The sequence below is a fragment of the Rattus norvegicus genome, chromosome 15, assembly GCF_021556685.1.
Source record: "Rattus norvegicus strain SHRSP/BbbUtx chromosome 15, alternate assembly SHRSP_T2T, whole genome shotgun sequence".
In the NCBI taxonomy this organism is placed as follows: Eukaryota; Metazoa; Chordata; class Mammalia; order Rodentia; family Muridae; genus Rattus; species Rattus norvegicus.
In genome coordinates this window covers 70,455,911-70,479,633 of record NC_141548.1, presented here as the reverse complement: position 1 = coordinate 70,479,633, position 23,723 = coordinate 70,455,911, and the positions used below count along the sequence as shown (strand labels likewise).

At 36.3% G+C, this 23,723-nt stretch overlaps 1 long non-coding RNA gene across 5 annotated transcripts in view; it reads right to left on the bottom strand.

Moving 5' to 3' along the window:
* The window catches only part of LOC148001083 (uncharacterized), a 242,627-nt gene that overhangs the window by 106,466 nt on the left and 112,438 nt on the right, over positions 1-23,723 (bottom strand). For 4 of the 5 annotated variants that reach the window (XR_015638397.1, XR_015638395.1, XR_015638396.1 and 1 more), the window contains exon 4: positions 17,393-17,509. The exons of the other annotated variant lie outside the window; for it this stretch is intronic. This is a non-coding gene — a long non-coding RNA (uncharacterized LOC148001083). The remainder of the gene's footprint in view (positions 1-17,392; positions 17,510-23,723) is intronic. 5 annotated transcript variants of the gene reach the window in all.

The following is a 23,723-nucleotide window of genomic DNA, read 5'->3' as shown; positions in this document are numbered from 1 at the left end:
CTGAACTCTGGTTCTGTGCTTCAGTGCTAAAGTTACTGGTGTGCATGGACAGGCACAGATTTTTACATAGTTGCAAAAGATCTAATTCCAGGTCATCTTAAATGTACAGTGATCACTCAGCCACTGAGTCAGGAAAACTGCCCCCCAAGACTAATATTTTAATATAATCAAAGTAAATTATTGAGTGCTTTAGTGTTTTTAGTTAACAGGTATTTGGAATGTGGTAAATTCATGGGATGTGGTTTGAGAGATAGGAAATAATAAGGCTCAGCAGTATGACCTCACTTGTCCAAATGATAATTATGATGATCTTGTAAATGTCCTAATTGGACTATGTTTGAAATAAAATATATGTAATACTAAAAGTAAGTATAAATTTCTTCTAGAAACTGTTTGTGGATGCATATGCTTGCACCTATTCTTTTTTTAATATTTTTATTGAATATTTTTTATTTACATTTCCAATGTTATTTATTTCCAGGTTTCCTGTCCATAAATAAGCCCCCTATCCCATCTCCCTTCCCTTCTTGTATAAGAGTGCCCCCTTCCACCCTGACATTCCACTACACTGGTGGCGTCTGGAACTGGCAAGACCAAGGGCTTCTCCTCCCATTGGTGACCAATAAGGCCATCCTCTGCTACATATGCAGCTGAAGCCATGGTTCTGTCCATGTGGACTCTTTGCTTAGTGGATTAGTGCCTGGGAATCTGGTTGGTTGGTATTGTTGTTCTTATGGGGTTGCAAACCCCTTTAACTCCTTTAATCTTTTCTTAAATTCCTCCTACTGAGACCCTGTTATCAGTTAAATGGTTTGCTTCTAGCATTCAGCTCTGTATTTGTCATGCTCTGGCTGAGCCTCTCAGGAGAAAGCAATAACAGGCTCTGAACTTCTTGGCTTAATCAATATAATCTGGTTTTGGTTTCCTCACTCAGGATGATATTTTCTAGTTCCATTCACATGCCTATAAATTTCATGAAGTCACTGTTTTGATAGCTGTGTAGTACCATTGTGGAGATGGGTACATTTTCTGTACCCATTCCTCTGTTGAAGGGCATCTGGGTTCTTTCCAGCCTCTATTACAAATAAGGCTGCTATGTACATTGTGGCCCATGTGCTGTGTTTTATGTTGGAGCATCATTTGGGTATATGCCCAGGAATGGTATAACTGGGTACTCAGGTAGTTCAATGTTCACATTTCTGAGGAACCTCCACACTGATTTCCAGACTGGTTGTACCAATTTATAATCCCAACACAATGGAGGAGTGTTCCTCTTTCTCCACATCCTAACCAGCATCTGTTGTCACCTGAGTGTTTGATCTTAGCCATTCTGCCTGGTATGAGGTGATATGTCAGATTTGTTTTGATTTGTGTTTCACTGATGAATAAGGATGTTGAACATTTCTTTAGGTACTTCTCAGCCATTCGATATTCCTCAGCTGAGAATCCTTGTTTAGCTCTGTACCTCATTTTTAATAGCATTATTTGCATCTCTGGAGTCTAACTTCTTGAGTTCTTTGTTTATATTGGAAACTAGCCTTCTATGGGATGAAGGATTGTTAAAGATCTTTTCCCAATCTGTTGGTTGTCATTTTCTCCTAATGACAGTGTCCTTTGCCTTAATGAAGCTTTGCAATATTATGAAGTTCTATTTGCAGATTCTTGATTTTAGACCAAAAATCATTGGTGCTTTTTCAGGAAGTTTCCCTCAGTGCCCATGTGTTCAAGGCTTTTCCCACTTTTTCTTCGATTAGTTTGACTGTATCTCGTTTGATGTGGAGGTCCTTGATCCACTTGGACTTAAGGTTTGTACAGGGTGATAAGCATGGGTTGATTTGCATTCTTTTACATGCTGACATTTAGTTGATCCAGCAAATTTGTTGATTTGTTGATGGGATGTTTTAGTTCCTTTGTCAAAGATCAAGTGACAATTGGTGTGTGGGTTCATTTCTGGGTCTTCAATTCTGTTCCACCGATCTATCCACCTGTCTCTGTACCAATACCATACAGTTTTTATCACTATTGTTCTGTAATACTGCTTGAGGTCAGGGATGGTGATTCCCCCAGAAGTTCTTTTATTGTTGAGCATAGTTTTTGCTATTCTGGGTTTTTTGTTATTCCAAATGATTTTGCAAATTGCTCTTTCTAACTCTATGAAAAATTGAGTTGGGATTTTAATGGGGACTGCATTGAATCTGTAGATTGCTTTTGGCAAAATGGCAAAATGGCAAAACTTTGCTGAAGTTATTTATCAGGCTTAGTAGTTCTCTGGTGGAACTTTTGGGGTCACTTAAGAATTCTGTCATGTCATCTGGAAATAGTGATATTTTGACTTCTTCCTTTCCAATTTGTATCCCTTTGTTCTCTTTCGTTGTCTGATTGCTCTGGCTAGGGCTTTGAATACTATATTAAATAAGTAGGGAGAGAGTGGGCAGCCTTGTCTAGACCCTGATATGTTTCTTTCCATTTAGTTTGATGTTGGCTACTGGTTTGCTGTATATTGCTTCTATTATGTTTAAGTATGTGTCTTGAATTCCTGATCGTTCTAAGACTTTTAACATGAAGGGGTGTTGAATTTTTTGAATGCTTCTCAGCAGCTAATGAGATGATCATGTGGATTTTTTTCTTTGACTTTTTACATAGTGTATTTTTTTGATGCATTTCTGTATATTAAACCATCTCTACATCTCTGGGATGAAGCCTACATGATCGTGGTGGAAGATCGTTTGGATGTATTCTTTGAATAGGTTTGCTAGAATTTTATTGAGTATTTTTGCATCAATATTCATAAGCGGAATTAGTCTGAAGTTCTCTTTCTTTGTTGGGTCTTTGTGTGGTTTAGGTTTAAGTAGAATTGTGGCTTCATAGAAGGAATTGGTTAGTGTTCTATCTGTTTCCATTTTGTGGAATGGTTTGGATCGTACTGGTATTAGGTCTTCTAAGAATATCTGGTAGAATTCTGCCCTAAACCCATATGGTTCTGGGCATTTTTTGGTTGGGAGACTATTAATAATTGCTTCTATTTTTTAGGAGTTATGGGACTGTTCAGATGGTTTATCTGATCCTGATTTAACTTCAGTACCTCCTATCTGTCTAGAAAATTGGCCATTTCATCCAGATTTTATGCTGTTTTTGAATATAGGTTTTTGTAGTAGGATCTGATGACATTTTTGTATTTCTCCAGATTCTTTTGTTACATCTCCCTTTTCATTTCTGATTTTATTACTTTGGATACGCTCTCTGTGCCCTCTGGTTAGTCTGTCTAAGGGTTTATCTATCTTGTTGATTTGCTCAAAGAACCATTTCCTGGTTTTGTTGATTCTTTATATAATCCTTCTTGTTTCTACTTGGTTGATTTCATTCCTGAGTTTGATTATTTCCTGCTGCCTACTCCTCTTGGGTGTATTTGCTTCTTTTTATTCTAGAGGTTTTATGTGTACTGTCAAGCTGCTGATATATGTTGTCTCCTGTTTCTTTTTGAAGGAATTCAGAGCTATGTGTTTTCCTCTTAGCACTGCTTTCATTGTGTCGCATAAGTTTGGGTATGTTGTGCCTTCATTTTCACTAAATTCTAAAAGTCTTCGATTTCTTTACTTCTTTCTTCATTGACCAAGTTATCATTGAGTAGAGCATTTTTCAACTTCCATGTATATATGGGCTCTCTGTTGTTTTTATTGAAGACCAGCCTTAGTCCAAAAAATCTGTTAGGATGTGTGGGATTATTGCAATCTTCTTGAATCTGTTGAGGCCTGTTTTATGACAGATTATAAGGTCAATTTTGGAGAAGCTACTGTGATGTGCTGAGAAGGTACATTCTTTTGTTTTGGGATGAAATGTTCTATAATCTGTTAAATATCTGTTAAGTACATTTGGTTCATAACTCCTGTTTGTTTCTCTATGTCTGTTTAGTTTCTGTTTCCATGATCTGTCCATTGATGAATGTGTGGTATTGAAATCTCACAATATTATTGTGTGAGCTATAATGTGTGCTTCGAGCTCTAGAAGGTTGCTTTCATGATTGTAGGTGCCCTTGTTTTTGTAGAATAGATATTGAGAACTAAGAGTACATCTTGGTGAATTTTTCCTTTGATGAATATGAAGTGTCCTTCTTTATCATTTCTGAAAACTTTTGGTTGAAAGTCGGTGTTATTAGATATTAGAATTGCTACTCCAGCTTGTTTCTTTGGACAATTTGATTGGAAAATTGTCTTCCAGCCTTTTACTCTAGGATAGTGTCTGTCTTTGTCAGTGAGGTATATTTCCTGTATGAAGCAAAATGCTGAGTCTGCTTTATGTATATGTTAGTCTATGTCTTTTTATTGGGGAAGTGAGTTCATTGATGTTGAGAGATGTTAAGGAATAGTGATTCTTGTTTTCTGTTGCTTTTGTTGTTAGAGGTTGATTTATGTTTGTGTAGCTCTCCTCTTTTGGGTTTGTTCCAAGGAAATTCCTTTTGTGCATTTTCTACGGTGTAGTTTCCCTTGTGTTGGAGTTTTCCAACTATTTTCCTTTGTAGGGCTTGATCTGTAGAAAGATATTGTATAAATTTCATTTTGTCATGGAATATTTGTTCGCCCATCTATGTTAATTGAAAATTGTGTTGCCTGGGCTGGTGTTTGTGTTCTCTTAAGAGTCCGCATGATATATGCCCAGGATCTTCTCTCTTTCACAGTCTCTGGTGAGAAGTCTGGTGATTTTCTGCCTTTATATGTTTCTTGACCTTTTCCCCTTATTGCTTTTAGTATTCTTTCTTTGTTTCCCGAGTTTGGTGTTTTGACTATTATGTGACAGGAGGAGTTTCTTTTCTGGTCCAATCTATTTAGAGTTCTGTAGGCTTCTTGTATGTTGATGGGCATCTCTTTCTTTAGGTTAGAAAAGGTTTTTTTCTATAATTTGGTTGAAGATATTTACTGTCCTATTAAGTTGGGAGTCTTCTCTCTCTTCTATACCTATTATCCTTAGGTTTGATCATCTCATTGGGTCCTGGATTTTCTGGATTGGGTTCAGAGCTTTTGCCTTTTACATTATCATTGACAGGTGTGTCCATGTTTTCCATGGTATAATCTGCAGCTTGAGATTCTTTCTGCTTTCTCTTGTATTCTGTTGGTGATGCTTGAGTCTATGACTCCTGATCTCTTTTCTAGGTTTTCTATCTCCAGGGTTGTCTCCCTTTGTGCTTTCTTTATTGTTTCTATTTTCATTTTTCAATCCTGGATGATTTGTTCAATTCCTTCACCTGTTTGGTTGTCTTTTCCTGTAATTCTTTAATGATTTTTTTCTTTCCTCTTTAAATACTTCTACTTGTTTACCTGTGTTGTCCTGTATTTCTTTAAGGGAGTTATTTATATCCTTCTTAAAGTCCTCTATCATCATCGTGAGATGTGATTTTAAATACAAATCTTTCTTTACCGGTGTTTTTGGATATCCAGTATTTGCTTTGGTGGGAGAACTGGGCTCTGATGATGCCAAGTAGTCTTGGTTTCTGCTGCTTCGTTTCCTGTGCTTACCTCTTGCCATTAGGATGTCTCTGATGTTAGCCTGTCTTCCTGTCTCTGACAGTGGCTCCACCCTCCTGTAATCCTGTGTGTCAGCATTCCTGGAAACCAGTTTTCTTTCAGCCAGATCTGGGAACAGAGAGCTACCCCTGCATTTCTGTTTTCTGAAGCCTCCAGGTGGGTTGCTTTGGGCAGAAGAGTTGGTCTTAATTCTGCTTTCAGATGTGTCAGCACTCCAGGTGAATGGTTTTCAACTCTGGGCTCAGGCAGAAACAGGGAGGTTCCTGCTGCTGACTGCTCCTCTGTTCCTGTATCCAGAGGTCACTAAGTAGGTTCCTCTTGGGCCAGGAATGTGAGCAGAAGTGGCGGTTTCCCCTGAGCTCTCAGGATTGTCTGCACTTCTGAGAGTCCAGCTCTCTCCCCAACAGGATTTGGGTACAGAGACCTGTGGGATCAGTTCAGCTCCTGTTGCAGGCAGAAACCTGAAGCATCCAGTCCCAAACTACTCCTGTCTTTGTGTGTTCTGAGGCTACCAGGAGGAACCCTTGAAGCAGAAGAGTGGGTCTTACCTCTGCTCTCAGGTTTGTAGGTGATCCTGGTGACTGGCTTTCTGCTGTTGGTGCAGGCAGAAACTGGAATGGTCCTGCGTCTGACTGCTCCTAGCTTGCTCTGCCCAAACAGCACAGAGGGCACTAGGCAGGTTCCTCTTGGGTCAAAAATGTGGGGAGAAGTAGTTGTCTCCTCTGAGCTCTCAGGATTATCAGCACTTCTAGTAGTCCAGCTCTCTCACCCAAAGGATTTGGGTACAGAGATCTGTGGGACTGGTTCGGTTTCAGGGGTATTGCACCCTTTCCTTTTAAATAATGGCTGAAGAGTATAAAATTTAAAATTGCATTGAGTAGGCAATTATAAACATACAATCTATATTGTACTGAATTAATTTTCTTCCATTAGAAGCACTGTTTTTAAAAGTTATTTCTAAGAATGTTGAAATATCTGTAGTTTTCTAGAAAATTTTTATTGTGACTTGCTAACAGTAAGTTCTTTATGATATATTCATTTTCAAATAAGTTAGTTGCTTCCCTATTGCAGTGATAACCTACTGTGACCAAGGCAACTCATAGAAGAAAGGATGGGTTTATTTCCATTCTTGGTTATAGAGGATTTGAGATAGCAAAATGTGACAGGCATGAGCACAGAAGAAGATGGCAGCTCATATTTTGAACAACAGCATGAGGCAGAGAAAGTAAACTAGAAATAGCAATAATCAGTAGATTAACAACGTCTGCACATGGTAATATAGTTTCTTTAGCAAGGCCATACCTGCCAAGTCTTCCAAGCAACATAATGACCAGTTAGGGATGAAGTACTCAAATGTGGCGACTGTGTGGTTAATCTGTCATTCAAACCACCACACAAAAGTGAGCACATTATAGGAGCATATGTGTGGTTTGTAATGTTTTATCACATGTACCATATAAGCCTGTAGAATATAAGCATTATATTATTATATTATTTATGTCACATTAACTAATGGACAAGGCTCATGAACTAGTCTGTAAAGTCCTTAATCAAACTTTTCATAAAGGTCATAGCCAATATTTATGTCATTTATGTCATATTATACTTCAAATAATAAAGTATCTTTTGATATCAAATCAAATGTCCAGAATCTTAACTTTAGTAAATTAAATAATCATAGGTTGGAGAAAATATGAAAAAAAATTTATAGATTACTTTAAAATGTGTTTATAGTTCTCATGTACATGAAAATTAATAGAAAGAATCTTCAAGTGAGAGACTTAAATTTCAAAAGATATTCATAGGACCAACAGATAAATTAGCTAATAAACAGATGTACCAAGGTATTGGATATAAAATTTTTAAATGCTCAGTTATTTTTTACTGAAGCAAGTAATATTTCAATTCTGCTTTTGAGCTGTAATAGTTTATAGAATCCAACTAATAGATTTCTCAGAAAAATCAAAAAGAAGAAAAATGCAGGTCTCGTTCCCTCGAATTCTCCTGATTATTGTTCATTGTTTATTTATTTTACATTCATCATTCATTTTGAAAAGCAAATAGGTTGAAGGATAGATAATTTCAGCTGGGATAAATTTTTTTCTTTAGTTAAACATTACATATGTAAACATTCAGAAAAGCAGAGCTGAATTGTTTTAGAAAGTGAAAATTGACAACTGTGAAAACAAAATTATATGTTGCCCAGCTAGTGACACAAAGAAGACAATGAAATGACTTAACTAAAAGTATTTTCTCATAGTTTTTTCAATAGCCTGGAGATAAGAACTTGCATATTGCAACAACAGAAATAATTTTTTCCTATAAATAGATGGAATCATGCATCTCACTGTAATGACTTCCTACAGAAGCTCAAAAAAATACATTGCCCTTTTAATTATAGGCAATTAATGTACAAATACACTTGATGTATATAACCTATAAAAAGTTTAATATTGTATTGGTTACATCTTATTACCTTGAAATGAGCTATTTTTTATCTAGGTACCTCAAAAGAAAAAAATGCCACCATATCATTGTTGTCAGGACTGTGGGACAATTTCTTGATTGATATGGAAAGTCCAAACCCACTGCTACACAGAACTAGTCCTGTGCATATGTTCCTGGGTATATCAAAAAAGCAGTTGAACAAGCCATTCAGAGCAAGCCAGTAAGCAATACTCCTCCACGGTCTCTGCCTCCATTCCTGTCCCTGGGTTCGTTTTAGTTCCTGCTCTCACTTCATTCAGTGATGGACTGTTTCCTGGAAATAACAGATCCAAGTCACTTTAAGTTATGGTGTTTCTCATAGCAAAAGGAAGCAAGCTAGGACAGAATGTTTTAACAGATCTGAAAAAAAAAGGTTAAATGATGATTTGGAGTATAATATTCACTAATAGGCTTTATCTCACTGTCACCGCATTTACTCAGTAGACCATCCACAAGAGAGTATGCAAGCAGAGAAGTCATGTTCTCCATCAATGTCTGTGCACACAGCCACATCAGCAGGGAGAAGAAAGTTATACACTTGCCTTTTATTTTTAAAAATGAAAACAATCATGAACCTCAATATTTACTTTGAATTTGAAGCTTAAAAATTTTAAACTAACATTCACAAATATGTAGCAGTTATGTTGAGCTTACCATTAAGTGCTAATTAATGATTCTATACCCTTTATTGGTAAACATATAGAATATTTATTTCACACATTTAAACTAGAATTTCTTTGATGAGTCAAGATTATAGCATCACATAATCTTTGCCTATAGTTTCTTATAGCTACTTTAAAAGAAGTCAATAAAATCCTCATATATTCAACCAAAGTATAAAATACATGAATAAAATACATGCTGTACTACACTAAAGCAGTTTATATGTCTAATAGTAAAATGCCTAGAAATTTTTTTGTCACATATTTGAAGGAAGTAACATGACAAGCAATAATTTCCATTCAAGAACTGAAAGCACGCTGATGATTCTGAAGGTGATATTCTGCAGGCAAATTTTAATTCTTTCAAGACAGTCTGGCTTCCCAGGTGACACTTGTAAAAATGATATCATGAAATGTGCAAGATATCTAAACATTGGTCTCTTCACTGTGCAAAAGTTTAATGCCTGTCATCTGCTTAATTTTTGAGTAGATGCAGCAGATAGAGCATGAATTGAACTATATTTTGCACGTCTGAAAAAAAAGAGATCCATTAATGTCTGAGTAAGAATAAGTCAGCATTCTATATTGTTTCCAAACAAGCCAAATGGTTTTGAATTTCTGTTTTAACTGAAGCTTCACGGTGCATGAGGAAAATACAGCTACAAACCTCTGATTCTACAGAGTAAGTTTATAGTTGCAATGAGTAAATGAAAGGGTGAGTGAATTAATATGGCTTGCTTAACATTTCCCCACTATATCATTAACACTACATGCATGTTAGCTCATGTTTGTAAGATTACTGATGGTCTCAACCTAAAGCTTATTAGAGGAGGCATCTTAGCAGAGATAGGCACTATCCAGAATCCTTAACGTATATAGAGGTTTGGGTTCTGTTTGTTTGTTTGTTCCAACTTTAAGAATTGAACACAGGAAATTCTGTTACATATATTTTCTACCACAATGCTCTATCCTCAACCATACAATTTGTAGGTTTTTATAAATAAAAGCTATTAACTAAAAGAAGGATAGAGTAGGTCTTTAGCTAATGAAACCCAGTGTTTACTACATATGTATTAAAAATAGATTAGTGTGCAATGAATAAATTCTTATCTATATTCTGAGAGGATAGAAAATGAGTAATGAAAATAGCATCTTTTCTTTTCTATTCTAAACAAAATAATGAAGAAATATAGTTTCATTTTCATATTTTTGTAAATAATTCATTGACAGAAATTTCAAAAAAAACCCCATATACTTCAGTCAAGACATCTTAAGTACCAAATATTTAGACTATAAAGCAAAATGAAAATGATAATATTTGTTTCCTTAGTTTGTACTAAGTGGGCCCTACCCTCTCAAACGAAAAGGGGAGAGATATGGAGAAGTGACTCTGTGAGGGGAATCTAGAAGGGGGCAGCATTTGGGATGTTAGTAAGTAATTATTTTAAATGCATGGGGAACTGAATCTACTGTATAAACTGAAATTAATGCACTAAAAATGGAAATAAAGCAATGCTATGTTGTAGTTTGCCCTGGAGTTATCTGTATTTTGATGCAAATCCCACTGCCTCAAGGACAGCTGCCTAGTCACATACTCAGGACTCATGTGATTTCACCAGAACCACCTCCCCATTTAATTTGTAAAATACAGGTGAGGGCAGGTACAGGATAGAAGGAGGAAGAGGAGGAGACTGGAACAGAAAAAGGGAGAGACAGAAGGGAGAGAGATAGTAGCCCGTAGACAACATGGACGGTGACCCTAAGATTCCACTGTGTGTATTTACAGGTTGTAATTAATGTTCTTAAGGGATGGATGGTACTGGGCTTTGTATGTTTAGGTGGGCAATTATATCTTATCAATTGGGTAAAAGGTTATTGTGTTGTGTGTTCTTTCATCTGTAGATTTAAGTGTAATGGCTTGTGGGGGGCTGGTCTGGGCCACCACAGAGTTGTGATGTGTGTTTCTGGCATGGAAACCTGCCTTGGGAACTAGATAGGTAGAGAGATTGCTGCCAGGCTCAGAGAGAGACCTTCAGCAGTGTGATATGGGATGGAGCAGAGTGCGTGAGAGGCTTTGCTGATTGAGTTTTAAGATATCTACTTATAATCAATCAATCAATCTTTAAAAAAGTTAAAGGATTTCGAGAATGAAGACCAATTATTTTCAATTTGATTGAAAATAAGGTAGGGGGAAGGGAAGAAATTAAAATGATAATAAGAGGTCTTATATAGGAAGAAGGAAGAGTTTTCTGCCTGGAAGCATAGATCTTAGATGGTGTAGAGGGGTCAGTCAATGATAGCTATGGACTATTCTTCAGAGTGGTTCTTCCAGGGGCAGCGAGGAAAAGTGAAAGGCAACTAAAAGTGCCACTTCAGGACTGTGCAGTACCCAGACTTTTCCAACTCTTTAGCCATTTCTATGAGCCAAGCCTGCACTCCATTCCCCAGTCTAAAGGGAAAAGAAAAGCTCACTTTGACTTACCAGGGCTCCTAGGCCATGCATGTGGGAATAATAGTTCCTGAGCCCCAAAGCAAGACATGGTCTAACAATTATATTTATGGGGACAAAAGGACAGAGTATGTGAAATCAGAGCTGTCCTTGGGAAATGTGGGATGTATGGTCTCCATAGCCACATATTATCTCTTCCTGAGGGTTTTGACACAGGAGAGATGTAATTAAAACTGTAGTATGTTGTTTGGGCCCGGATTCTTTCTTTGTCTGCAGTAAGATCAGTTAGGACTGTGAAAAGCCCCAGCACAAACTTAAATTCCTCCTGTGTAGGTTGCTGTGTATCTCCCCCATTTACAAACTTTGCAAAAGGGCCCTGCCTGGTAACCATAAGCAACTCTATAGGACATTACAGAGGGGACAAAATGTAACCTGGTATAAGAAAGCCCATTCATTCATTCATTTATCAATTCTTTCCTTCCTGTCAGCAGTGGTTCTCAAAGAATCAGCATGAGCACTAGACCAGTAGCTTTATTGTCTCATGGGCACTTGTAGGAAATGGAAATCACCCTAGCCTGATGCCTACTGACTCTTCAATTCTGGGGTGGAGCCAGTAATGTGTGTTTTAATTCCTCTAGGAGATTATGATGAGTGCTAAAGTATGACAATCCCCGGTTAGGCATTCTTCCTGGGGATGCTTAAATTGACAATCAGCAACAGTGCCAACCAAAAAAAAAAAAAAAAAAAAAACGGAAGCCACAAGCATATTTACTAAGGACAAGGATTAGCCGTCAGTATGTCTGACAATGTAGCCTACAATGTCTCTCACAATCCCGGGATCATAGAGTCACCTGACTCTTACCAAACTGTAGTTCAACTTGAAACTGATAGGTTCCATGCCGGTAGATTCGATCATTTGTAGACTAAAAATAATTCAAAGAGTGAAAAACTATCTCTGTTTTGAAGATTCATAGATGTCTCTTCTTACATTGTTTCTTAAATAATACACTTTAACAACCATTTACACAGCATGGGCAGTGTATTGGGTGTCGTAGGTAACTACAAAGACTTCTCGGTGCAAACATGCTTTTAGATATGAGATACTTGAGTATACCAAGACTTTTGGTATGTGTTTGGAGGATTTCTGGAACCAATTCTTCATGGATACTTAAAAAAATAAATAAAACAACAACAGTAATTCAAGGATTCAAATGGATAACAGCTTGTTCGCTCTAATAGTCCTTTTTCAAATAAGTCTCATCTAAACGCTACTCAGATATGCACGCACTACTCTTGAGCATTTTGTGACTGTATTAACCATTAGCTTCAGCATGAGTCTGAACATACTAAGGCTCGCCCTGCAGACTGAGCCAGGACCATTGTCTGTTCAGCAGCATTATGTTTTACTTTGAAACATAGATAAAAGCACAACCATTTAATGCTGGTCCTTAAGCCTTACTCACATTAAATTACAATTAAATAAAACAAGTATTGTTTCATCCTGATCTAAACTGATTCATTTAATCATATAATGTTTGTTTAGACAGGAAAAAGAAATGCTTCTGGGTGAATTAATTTTCAAAGTGAAGAGCACAGAGCACCAAATCTTATTAAGGGCCACCTGGTTCTCCCCTACAGTATCAGTTAGGAAAGAAAAAAGAGATCTGAGCACAGCCTTGTAGTTAATCAACTACTCCTGGCTGCTAGTAAGGCTGCTGGTTCTGTTAGAAAAGTCACATAGCATAGTTAATTCAAAACAATTCATGAGAGGCAGAGATCAGCCTGGTCTTCATGACAAATAGCAGACCACCCAATATTACACCATTAGATCTTGTCTAAAAAGAATCAAAACACATGAAAACTTCTGAGGCAACCTAACATTTTATGTATTAGTAGAAATTTTTGGATACTCACATGCACAGTGTATCAAAACTCACCCTGTATTTCTGTATTTCATTATATAGAAATTTCGCTTCAAAAGAAGCGAATTCTAAACACTAAACACTGTAAGTAATATACACACCGAAGCTTTTGTGGAGACCAGTTCTTAACTTACTTGGAAATGTGCCAGAAAATAATAGAGCTACTAAGTGGAGTTAATAAACAGGTAAATGAATCTATGCTAAAGAAAGTAAGTCACAAATTTTAACAAAAACTCCAGTGCCAGGCATGAGAAACCTCCTCTGGAGTTGTTGGTCAAGGAAATTCAAAAGAACTACATAATAATCTAGGACTTTGCTGTACTTTAGCTGCTTCCCAGATATTGAAGGGAAATCCCAATCGATGGATGAAGACTGAGGATTGGTCTGCATTTGACCTGGAAATCTCTCTGAGGACCAGCCCTCATAGGATTAGAAGGAGAGATGCAAACTGCCAAGGAAGAAAAGCAATCAATAGTTCTGTCCAGCTGTAAAGTCTACAAACCACAGTAGTGGCCAGTATGGAAAGAGATCCCAAAAGGCGCAATAATGGTATGTGTATCCCAGGGGTAACCAACAGTATAAGGCCCATTCAGTATAAGGGCATTTATGTCCAGCACTGTAAACTTCTCCAACTACCCATGGCTGGATGAAGTCATAAATCTTAGACTTATCTTACTACTATCACTTTCCTAAACCTGGACAATTTCTAACTATATTATAAATACATATCCTTACATCCACAGATAAGTGTGTAACTTTTACTCCTTCACCAAGGAAACTTCATTTTGCAAAGATTGGGACCATTACAGAAGGCCACAATGGGTTGAAATGCAGATATCAACTGACCATGGCTTGCCCATCCTCAATTAACACGTTTACAATACTTCAACACATAAGGCTCAGAAAACATTCTACAATAAAGGGTAGAAAGATTATAAGAGTCAGGGGACCAGGACTAAGTAATCTCTTCTAAAAAGTAGTCAAAATATGAAACACTCAAAGAATAAAAATAATCATATTTTAAAAACGTGGTAAAATGTTTAACAGAATTTAGGTGATAGGTGTTTGAGAATTTAATGTAAAATTCCTTCCCATTTTTCTATATTTGAATTTTTCCACTATAAATGTCAGAAATAAATTCAAAAGATGCAAAAGGCCTATTGGTTTAATTATTTTAAAAAAAGATATCTATCAGATATCATGGGGCACCACAGTGCCTGACCTGGAGCAAGATAAAAGACAGCATTTTTATTTTTTTATATTTTTACAACAACATTCCTAAACATTATAAAAGGAGGCAAATAATGTGAACATAAAACTCAGGTTGTCTTTAGAGGAGATTAATTTGACAAGATTAAAATGAGTTTATTTAATTTTATATTTAAATTTTAGTGAAAATAAATTCTTTTCTCATACAATGCAGACAAAGTTTCCCCTCTTTTACTCCTTCTGGCTTCCCCAAACTCCCATCTCCTCCATATCCAACCCCTATCTAATTTCTGTTCAGATAGAAAAACAGGTCTCTAAGAGACAACAACCAAACAGGACAAAACAAGCTACAAGAAGACAAGGCACGGTAAGAGGAAGAAAAGAGTCAAAGGAGCAGACAAAAGCCTCAGAGAAACACTTACTCTCTTTGATAGGAATTCCACAAAACATCAAGCTAACAGCCCAATGTACACCCAGAAGTACTGCCGAAAACATAGAGACCAGATGCTTGACACTTCAGTGTGCCCATGTGAGTGAACCCTCTTTAGATGATTCAGTAGACCACGTTTTCCTGTTATCCCCCAAACTCTCTAACTCCTAAAATGAGTTGGAAAACGTAAAACTTAAAGTGAAAAAGATATATTTAGATTCTAAATGTAATTTCTCTAATTTTTAAATTAATTTTGAAAATCTTACACCACTATATTTGGATTATTTTTACCTCTTCACCCTCCAAGACCTTCCAGGTACATCTCCCTTCCTATTCATCCACATTTATGCTTATTTTCCCCCGGAAATCCTATCTGTGCTGCCTATGAACACTTGGAAGTTTCATTCTCTGTGCTCAATGTACCAGATGCTAAACTCTCAAAAGAATATTGGCTCTCCCTTTCCCAGTAGGCATCAATTGCCAACAGCTCCTCAGCTGAATGACTGATATTGTGACCTGCTCACCTCTTCATGTCATGATTTTGTTTGGCCTGAACTTGCACAGGTCTTAACACATGGTGTCAAAATTGTTGTGAGTTCATAGGTCCTGCAGGGTCAAGGAAAAATATCGGACAATATATAATGAATGTGTCAGACCCTACAGTCTACCAAGATTAAACTGTGAATTAGTTGGGGTCAGAAAATTCAGCAGCAGATAAAGATCCATGTTGCTAAGCCTAATCATCTGAATTTAACTCCAGGGGACTTGATATATATTACAGCAAATATATATTAATAAATATACTAAAATAATTCTGCAAAACAGCATTACAACATTATTTACCAATAAACAAACCAGTCCATTCCCCCAAAAGATAATATGATATGTATTCATTTCTATGTAGATATTATCATTTAATTAAATTATAGGCAAGCAATAGACCAGAGATGCTAGCAATAGATAACAGAACTAGTTTCAGAGACAGGGAATTCCCTGTGATAGACTGGGGGCAGTGCATGGGAAATGAGAAGATGAGGTGCTGAGAGGGTAGGGTGATAATGTTGAGGAAATAAATACACCTACAAGGAGAGACAGAGAGAATTGAGGGACAGTAGAGGGAGGGGTGCTACTGAAATCTAATGCATTAGAAACTTCCTAAAATATCTGAAGGTGATCATAAAGAAGTCTCCAAATAAGGAGGGCTCTAGAGTCACAACTGGTCATCTTTTGTCTCCAGATGAAGCTTTCAGAACTGTGACTTGTTGGCCAGACAGGTCTAATGAAAGTCATCAAACAACCCAAGCTCTTTTCAAGAAATAGGTAGTTCTCTTAAAACTAAAAATGTAAGGCCCATTGCTGAAGACAACACCTATACAATTCACTGAACATGGAGAGGGTGATCTGGTTCCTGCATAGAACTTACATTCCATTCTCTAAGGCCACTGGCATGAAAAATGCCAGTAAAATGAACTATAAATGGCACTCCACCACAAAACCTTTTGCACATATTCTGCCCTGCTTGCAAAATACATCAAGGCAGCGGTGGTGTAATGCTTGCAAGAGAACCAACCAACATGGGATTTTATTTAAAACTCACCGTGAAAAGGAATCCATATCACAAACTGTTGGCATGACCAAGAACCAGAGACACAATAGCCCAGAGACCTGGGGTAAAATCAAATACTACTGCCTTAAAAAGAAAAAAAAAATGTTGACAGCTTCTGGTGGGAAGAGGATGCAGAAGGACTCAGGTATCTTTAAGAAGGGACTGAGTAGAGGAAGTTTTACCATGCTTTAGTGAATATATGGGCAACAATTTGGACATGGTGTTCTTTATGTTGAAGTAGATCACAGGGTAGGTAGAGTGGACATGGGAGGACTGGGAAGTAAACGTTATTGAGGTGTTACATTGAGAAAAAGTAACAATAAAGTTACTCATGATGTTCTGCTACAATCATAGACTGGTGCCTTATTCTGCCAGCATCAGAGAAGCTTGCTCCTGGAGCAGATGAAAATAAATACAGAGATAAATAGCCAGATCCACAACAACTCTAAATGGAATGTCTCCATCACATCTCTTCCCTCTGAGTTCAGGCAACTCCTGAGAAGACAAGGCAGGAAGAGCGTAAGAGCCAGAGATAATGAAGTACACCAAGAGAACAGGACCCTTAAATCAATTCAAAGCTCATATGAACTCACAGACTGAAGGAGCAAGCATAGGATGACATGGGTCAGCACTAGATCTTGTACGTACTATTATAGCTTTCAGTTTAGTATTTTTATAAGACTTCTGAAAGTGTGAATGGGTCTTATAAAAGACTGATTCTTCTGTTTTCTTAGACTTCTTCCCTACTGTTGATTTGTGCTGTCCAATTTCAATGTAAAGCTTCTATTGCTATTTTGTTTTGATATTATTATAGTTTCTTGTGTTAAAAGAGGTTTTAATGGATGGGAGAAATAAATTCCAATGGGTATTGCACTACAAAGTGACTTTAGTTAAAATTAAACTGAAGTAATATAGATATTAAGATACTGAATGTGAAATGTTCTCATTACAAATATGAGTGTGTGAAGTAAAACAAAGGTTAATGATATCTGTTAAATCATAACAATAGATCCATAATCATAAATACATAATTTACATGGATGAAATAAATGCATGTATGTTTTCCACTTAAAAGTAAATTAAATGAGCAAACATCATGTGTAATACTTACTGACTGGCTGATATAACTGACTTGGGCATCCAGCAATATATCATCTGTTGAAATGGAGAGTTAGACTTTTTCCTGTTCATTCACTTCATGTGCACACATATGCATTTGCCATGAATTCTGTTTACAGAAGATGAAATGTTAGGAAGAAATGCTGAAGAATCAGAGTATAGTTGACATTGGAAGCTATAGGTAAAAGGACAATAAATATTTTCTAAGGATAATTACATATTTTGATTTCTGACACCAGACAGATTTTAGCAGAATAGTGAAGATATTACAATCAAGGCATATTAATGTAATATACTCATTCTGAAGTTATTACTAAGCTTCTACAGTAGGAAACAATCCTACTGTAGCTAATTAATTAATAAATTAATTTTCATTTAATTTATTCATTGACAAATTCATATTTTATTAGAAAAGTTCTTTGCCATGCTTTCAAATGTCATTTATTCTTACTAGAATCTTTTAAGAGAAAGTAAAACATTTGCCATATGTATTTTGTACCTTAAAATGACTTTTATAAGTGTAAAATGATACCCTTAATCTCTTATGTAATACAATTATATAAGATGTGACATACACTATATATATATATATATATATATATATATATATCCACGTGTTGTGCTGCATTTTAGAATTTTGATTAAATTTTCCATATTAAGACTAGATTAGTTGGTTAACTTGATTTTATTCAAACCGATTTAATCATACAGACAAAATAAATTTATTCATGTTTACTAGGATATTTTCCTCCTCCAATACTGCTTAGAATCCTTTACACTGAATGGTAACATGAAGACTATAGAAGAAATACCAAAGAAGCTTGTATTGAATAGAAAAAAATGTAATTTTTTAAAATACTGGAATGAATTATAAAAGAAAAAATCAAATATGCTTGCATTTTAACACAAGTATGCAATGATTCACTTTTACCCTATTTCTCAACGCAACACTACCTTAGGAAATCATTGCATGATTGATTTTCATCCCCTTTTCTGTTGAATTGTACCTTCAAGGTCCGGTACACTGACAGAAAAAGACAAGCATACGTTCTGCTTTCTGATCTATGAAGAGGTAAAATCCATTGCACTCAGTTATTAATAAGAATAAAATTCTTGCCTGTCATCATTGGCATACTTAAAGATATTCATACAAAATGATCTATCTTCTTTTATATAAACCTAGGGTCAATATTTATATTAGCCTATTTGATTTATAGCATATCAACTCTATCCAAATTTTATACACATTAATGCTCACAGCAAAACTGGACACTATTCTAGAGATAAGAATGTCTTGAAATGGAGTTGTTAATCCAAAACAACGAGTCCCCAGAATATGCTGACTCTCCCTTTGAGACAGCCTCCCAATACCATTTCACTTTTAGTAAGTGCTTTTCAGACCATTAGGTTGAACCCAATTTTTGTAGTCTTGTGTTTGAGAGAATTCTGCTCCCTCCACCTTCAAGGTTCTCTGGTTTTATTTGATCTTACTTAAGACTTAGTATAACTATCTTTGAATCAAAATGGGTAGTAGTTTATGACCAATGCAGCAACTGATATGAGGCATAAGTCACATTTTTTTCTTCAAGTATAAAATGGTTTGAACTAGTGTAATCCTAAGAATAGCATTCAAAAATCAATGAATGATTTTCAAACTGTATATATGTATATTCCTTAAGAATTCTGTTACAGAATTTCATCATAGTTAGAGTCCAGTTGTTGTTTTAGTAACTCTGTTGATATTTATTAGTGTTAGGAGATAGGATAATTTTTCATGAATTCCTTTCCAAGTTCCTTAACTAGATAAATGTATTTTTTATTTTATATATAATTATTTCTAAAAACAAATTCTTTGGAGATACTAAATACAGTTGTATTTAATGATCTTATTTTACATGAGACATTGAAAAGTTTGGTTCTCAAATATTTCAGGTATATTTAATGTGGAAGGAAGGTAATATGTCTTTTTTTCCTCCCTTGCTTACTTTACCACTTCTTCATTCCCTCTACTCATTTCTTATGTTTTCGCTAACATCCTACACTTTCTCTCTCTTCCTCACTGGTTACTTTTTATTTATCTATTAAGACACTTTGATAATATCTACTGACATAAGTTGTAATACACTATACAACATATCCATCATAGGCTCCAGGCTTTATAGAACTCTACAAATTAATGGTCTTACTAGAAGTTTGCACATATGAAAAAATTTAACCCTCATTTTCTCTTTACCTAGCTTGTGGCAAACAACATTTTACATTTTTCCATGAGCATGGTTACTTTACATACTTCACAAAGATAAAAAATGTACAATATGCTATCATCTGTGACTGATGTACTTAGGATGATTTGAAATGACTTTTTATGATTATAAAGCTGATAGATATTAGCTGACAATCAGAATTTAATCTAGTATTTTGATTTTTTTGACTACAAACAGGCACTGTAATACTCTGATGATGGCAGGTAGTGGCAGCTAGCCACAGCTCCTAGATAGTAACATGATGGATATGATAAACTGTTCTACAATGCAATGTACTCTATTGCTAAGCTTCAATTTTCAGTAGGAAGAACACAGACCAAGGAAATATCTAGTCTTATACTAGAATATTGTCCCCCACGACAATGTTGACCTTAGGAGGCCCTGTACAAAGGAATAAACTTTAGAAAACACACCACAGGAGGGAAAGGGAGGGAGGGAGAGAGGGAGAGGGAGAGAGAGAGAGAGAGAGAGAGAGAGAGAGAGAGAGAGAGAGAGAGAGAGACTGAGAGAGAGAGACTGAGAGAGAGAGACTGAATGAAAATGCTCTGGTGGCCAGAATCTTAAAGAAACCTATTCATCTGGAATGAAATACTGTCTTTTAAGAATAAAGGAAAAATTAATCTGAGATTAAATCAAATATTCAAAAAGGCAGTCTAGAAAATATAGAGATTTATTCACTCATCATAAGAACCGACAACAGAAATCCCAATATTGACATCAATGAAACTCATATGATGGGTCAATACTCTACAAACTAATTTTCTCTCACATGCACAAAAGTTTATCATTGGCTGTCAGATTCCTATTTGTGTCGTATTTTGTATGTGTTGTGGTCAGATATTTTGTCTCAATTTATTTTAAATAAGAACATTTGTGAAACTAGACATATTAAAAATCCATTCTGAATAGACTGACTTAGATATGACTGGGTGTGCATTTTGATCTCATATTTAATGAAGCACTTGGTAACATGCCAGGATTAGGAAAGAATTTGTTCTACACTATTAATAATCAATGAATTGGGACAGTCAGTACTTCAGGGTGATCTCCAGCATTTTCTTCCTCAATTACTCACATACTTGTAAATTTATGTCTATGTAATAACAGGGCTTATTTTCATAATTTTATTCTTGATAGTTTATGTCTGCTTGATTTACAATAAAGTCATCTAAGAGTAAAGAGCCCCAATTAAGAAAATGCTTCCATAAACTGGGTTGTAGACATTCCTGTAAGCCATTTTCTTTTGGAATTTATTCTTTTTCATATATTACATCACAATGAAAGATTTTACCTCCATCCTCTCCCCAAAGCTCCATCTCACCAATCCACTCCTCTATTTTCATTCAGAAAAGAGCAGGCTACCCAGTTATATCAACCAAACATGGTATACAGGTTGTAATAAGACTAGGCACCTCTCCATATAATTAGGGATGGAAGAGGCAACCCAGTAGGAGGAAAAAGGTTCCAAAAGCAGGCAAAGGAGTCAGTCATAAACAGCCCCTACTCCTACTGTTATAAGTCTCACACGAAGACCAAGCTACCTAACTGTAACATATGCAGAGAGCCTAGGTCAAACCAATGAAAGCTCTCTGATAGTTGATTCATTATCTGCGAGCACCTATGACCCAAAGTTTATTGATTTTGTAGGTTTTATTGTAGTTTCCTTGCCCATACAATCCTTCCTCTTCTTCAGAATTCTCTAGTTCACCTAGGAATACTAACTAAACACTGCAAAATTAACTGCAGTAAGACCAGGCATGTATGTTCACATCAAGGCTGGACTGTGAAACCCAGGATGAAAAGAGTTCTATTAGTAGGTTAGAGAGTCAGGGAAAGACACTGCTCCTAATGGAGTCTGTCCACAAGAAAGCAAGCTACTTAACCCTAATATATATTCAGAAGACCTAGGTCAGTCTCTTACTGGTTCTCTAATATCTTCATACTCTATGAGTTCTGGTCAGTTGATTCTGTGGAGTGTGTTCTATTGGTATCTCCCTTTCCCACGTCATTCCCTGGTCCCCCAACCCACTGCAGGATGCTCAAAGTTTCATTCTAATGTTTGGCTGTGGTACGTGCTTCCATCAATTGCTGGATGAAGTCTCTTCTCATCTCTTTGACAGTAATCATGTAAGGCCCCAATTCCAGAACACTATCCAGGCAAGACAAACTGTAGTCGAAAGTTTGGGGGCTGAGTTATCTTGATCCCTCTTCTTGAGGCCTTGTCCAGTTTCAGAAGATGGCCAGTTCATAGCCTGTATCTCCATTACTAGGAAACTTTGCTAGGCTTACTTACTCTCATAGATTTTATAAAGTTTCCTCTGCACTGGGCTTCCACATTGCACCTGAAGTTTCTCCCATTATTTATATCCCCATGTCTTGTACTACTTGTTCCCAACCCCACATATCCCCAGTCTATCTTTGAAATCTATTCTATTTCCCCTTTGAGGGAGATTCCTGTATCACCCCTTAAGCCCTCCTTGTTAGTTAAATTCTCTGGGTCTGTTATCCATAGCATGCTTTTCCTCTCCTTTAAGATAATATCTACATGTGAGTACATACAATGTTGTTCTTTCTGTGTCTTGGTTACCTTACTCAGGAGGACTTTTTTTCCCCATTCCTATTCATTTGCCTTCAAATTTCATGATTCATCTTGACAAGTGAGTAATACTCCATTGTGTAAATTCATCACGTTTTCTTTATTCATTCTTTGGTTGAGGGACAGAATCTAGATTGTTTCAAACTTCTAGCTGTTATTGAAATAGATTCAGAAATATATAACAGAAAAAAAAAGTATATTCAACAAATGGTGCTGGTCTAACTGAATGTCAGTATGTAGAAGAATTCAAATAGACCCATAATTTTAATCCTGTACAAAACTAAAGTCCAAATACATCTAAGACTTCAACATACAATGAAATACTCTGAAACTGGGGAGTAGTCTTCAATGCATTGTCAGGTGAGATAATTTCCTAAACAGAACAACAATAGCACAGACACTAGGATCAACAACTAATAAATGGCACCTCATGAAACTGAACACCTCTATGAAGCAAAAGACATCATCAAGAAGACAAAATGGCAGCCCACAAAATGGGAACAGTTTTCACTACCTTTATACCTGACAGAGGGCTAACATCGAAATATATAAAGAACTCTGGAAACTAGACTTCAACAAATTAAATAATCCAATTTAAAAATGGGGTACACATATAAAGAGAATTCTCCATAGAGGAATCTCACATGGCAAAAAAAAATGTTCAATATCATTAGCCTTCAGGGAAATGCAAATCAAAATTCCTTTTGAGGTTACATCAAACACCAATCAGAATAGCTAAGATCAAATACAAAAGTGATGGCAAAGACGTGGAAGAAGGGAGAACACTCCTCCAACGATGGTGGGGGTGCAATTTTTACAGTCACTCTGAAAAAAATATCCTGCTTTCTCAGAAATTTGAGACTCAGTCTACCTCATGACTCAGCTATACCATGCCTAGGAATATATTGAAAGGACACTCTATCCTATCAAAAGGATATTCTCACAATTGCATTCATACCTGCTTTATTTGTAAGTCATTTTTCTTAATTAATGATGGATGGAGAAGGAATCAGCCCATTGTTATTGGTGCCATCCTTGGGAAAGGGTTCCTGCTTCTACAAGGAAGCAGGCTGAACAAGTCATGAAGAGCAAGCCAGTATGTAGAACATATCCAGGGGCTTTGCATCAGCTCCTACCTCCAGGATTCTGTCCCAATTTAGTTCCTATACTGGCTTCATTCTATGATGAGCAGTGTTATGAAAACATAAGCAATATTAATTCTTTTCCCTACGTGTTGCCTTGGTAATGGTATTTCATCATAGCAAAAGTAACCATAAGACACTTATCTACTTCCGTATATAATGTTACCCATTCCAATCTAGTACCTGCTAAAACAGCACATACAGAAATCTGGGCACAATTTAGCCACTCTCTTGCAGAGTTGTTAATATCAAGAAACAGTAAACTAAATGCTGGTCATGATATGTCTTAAATTGTGGCCAAGTAAATTTATTGTGTTACTG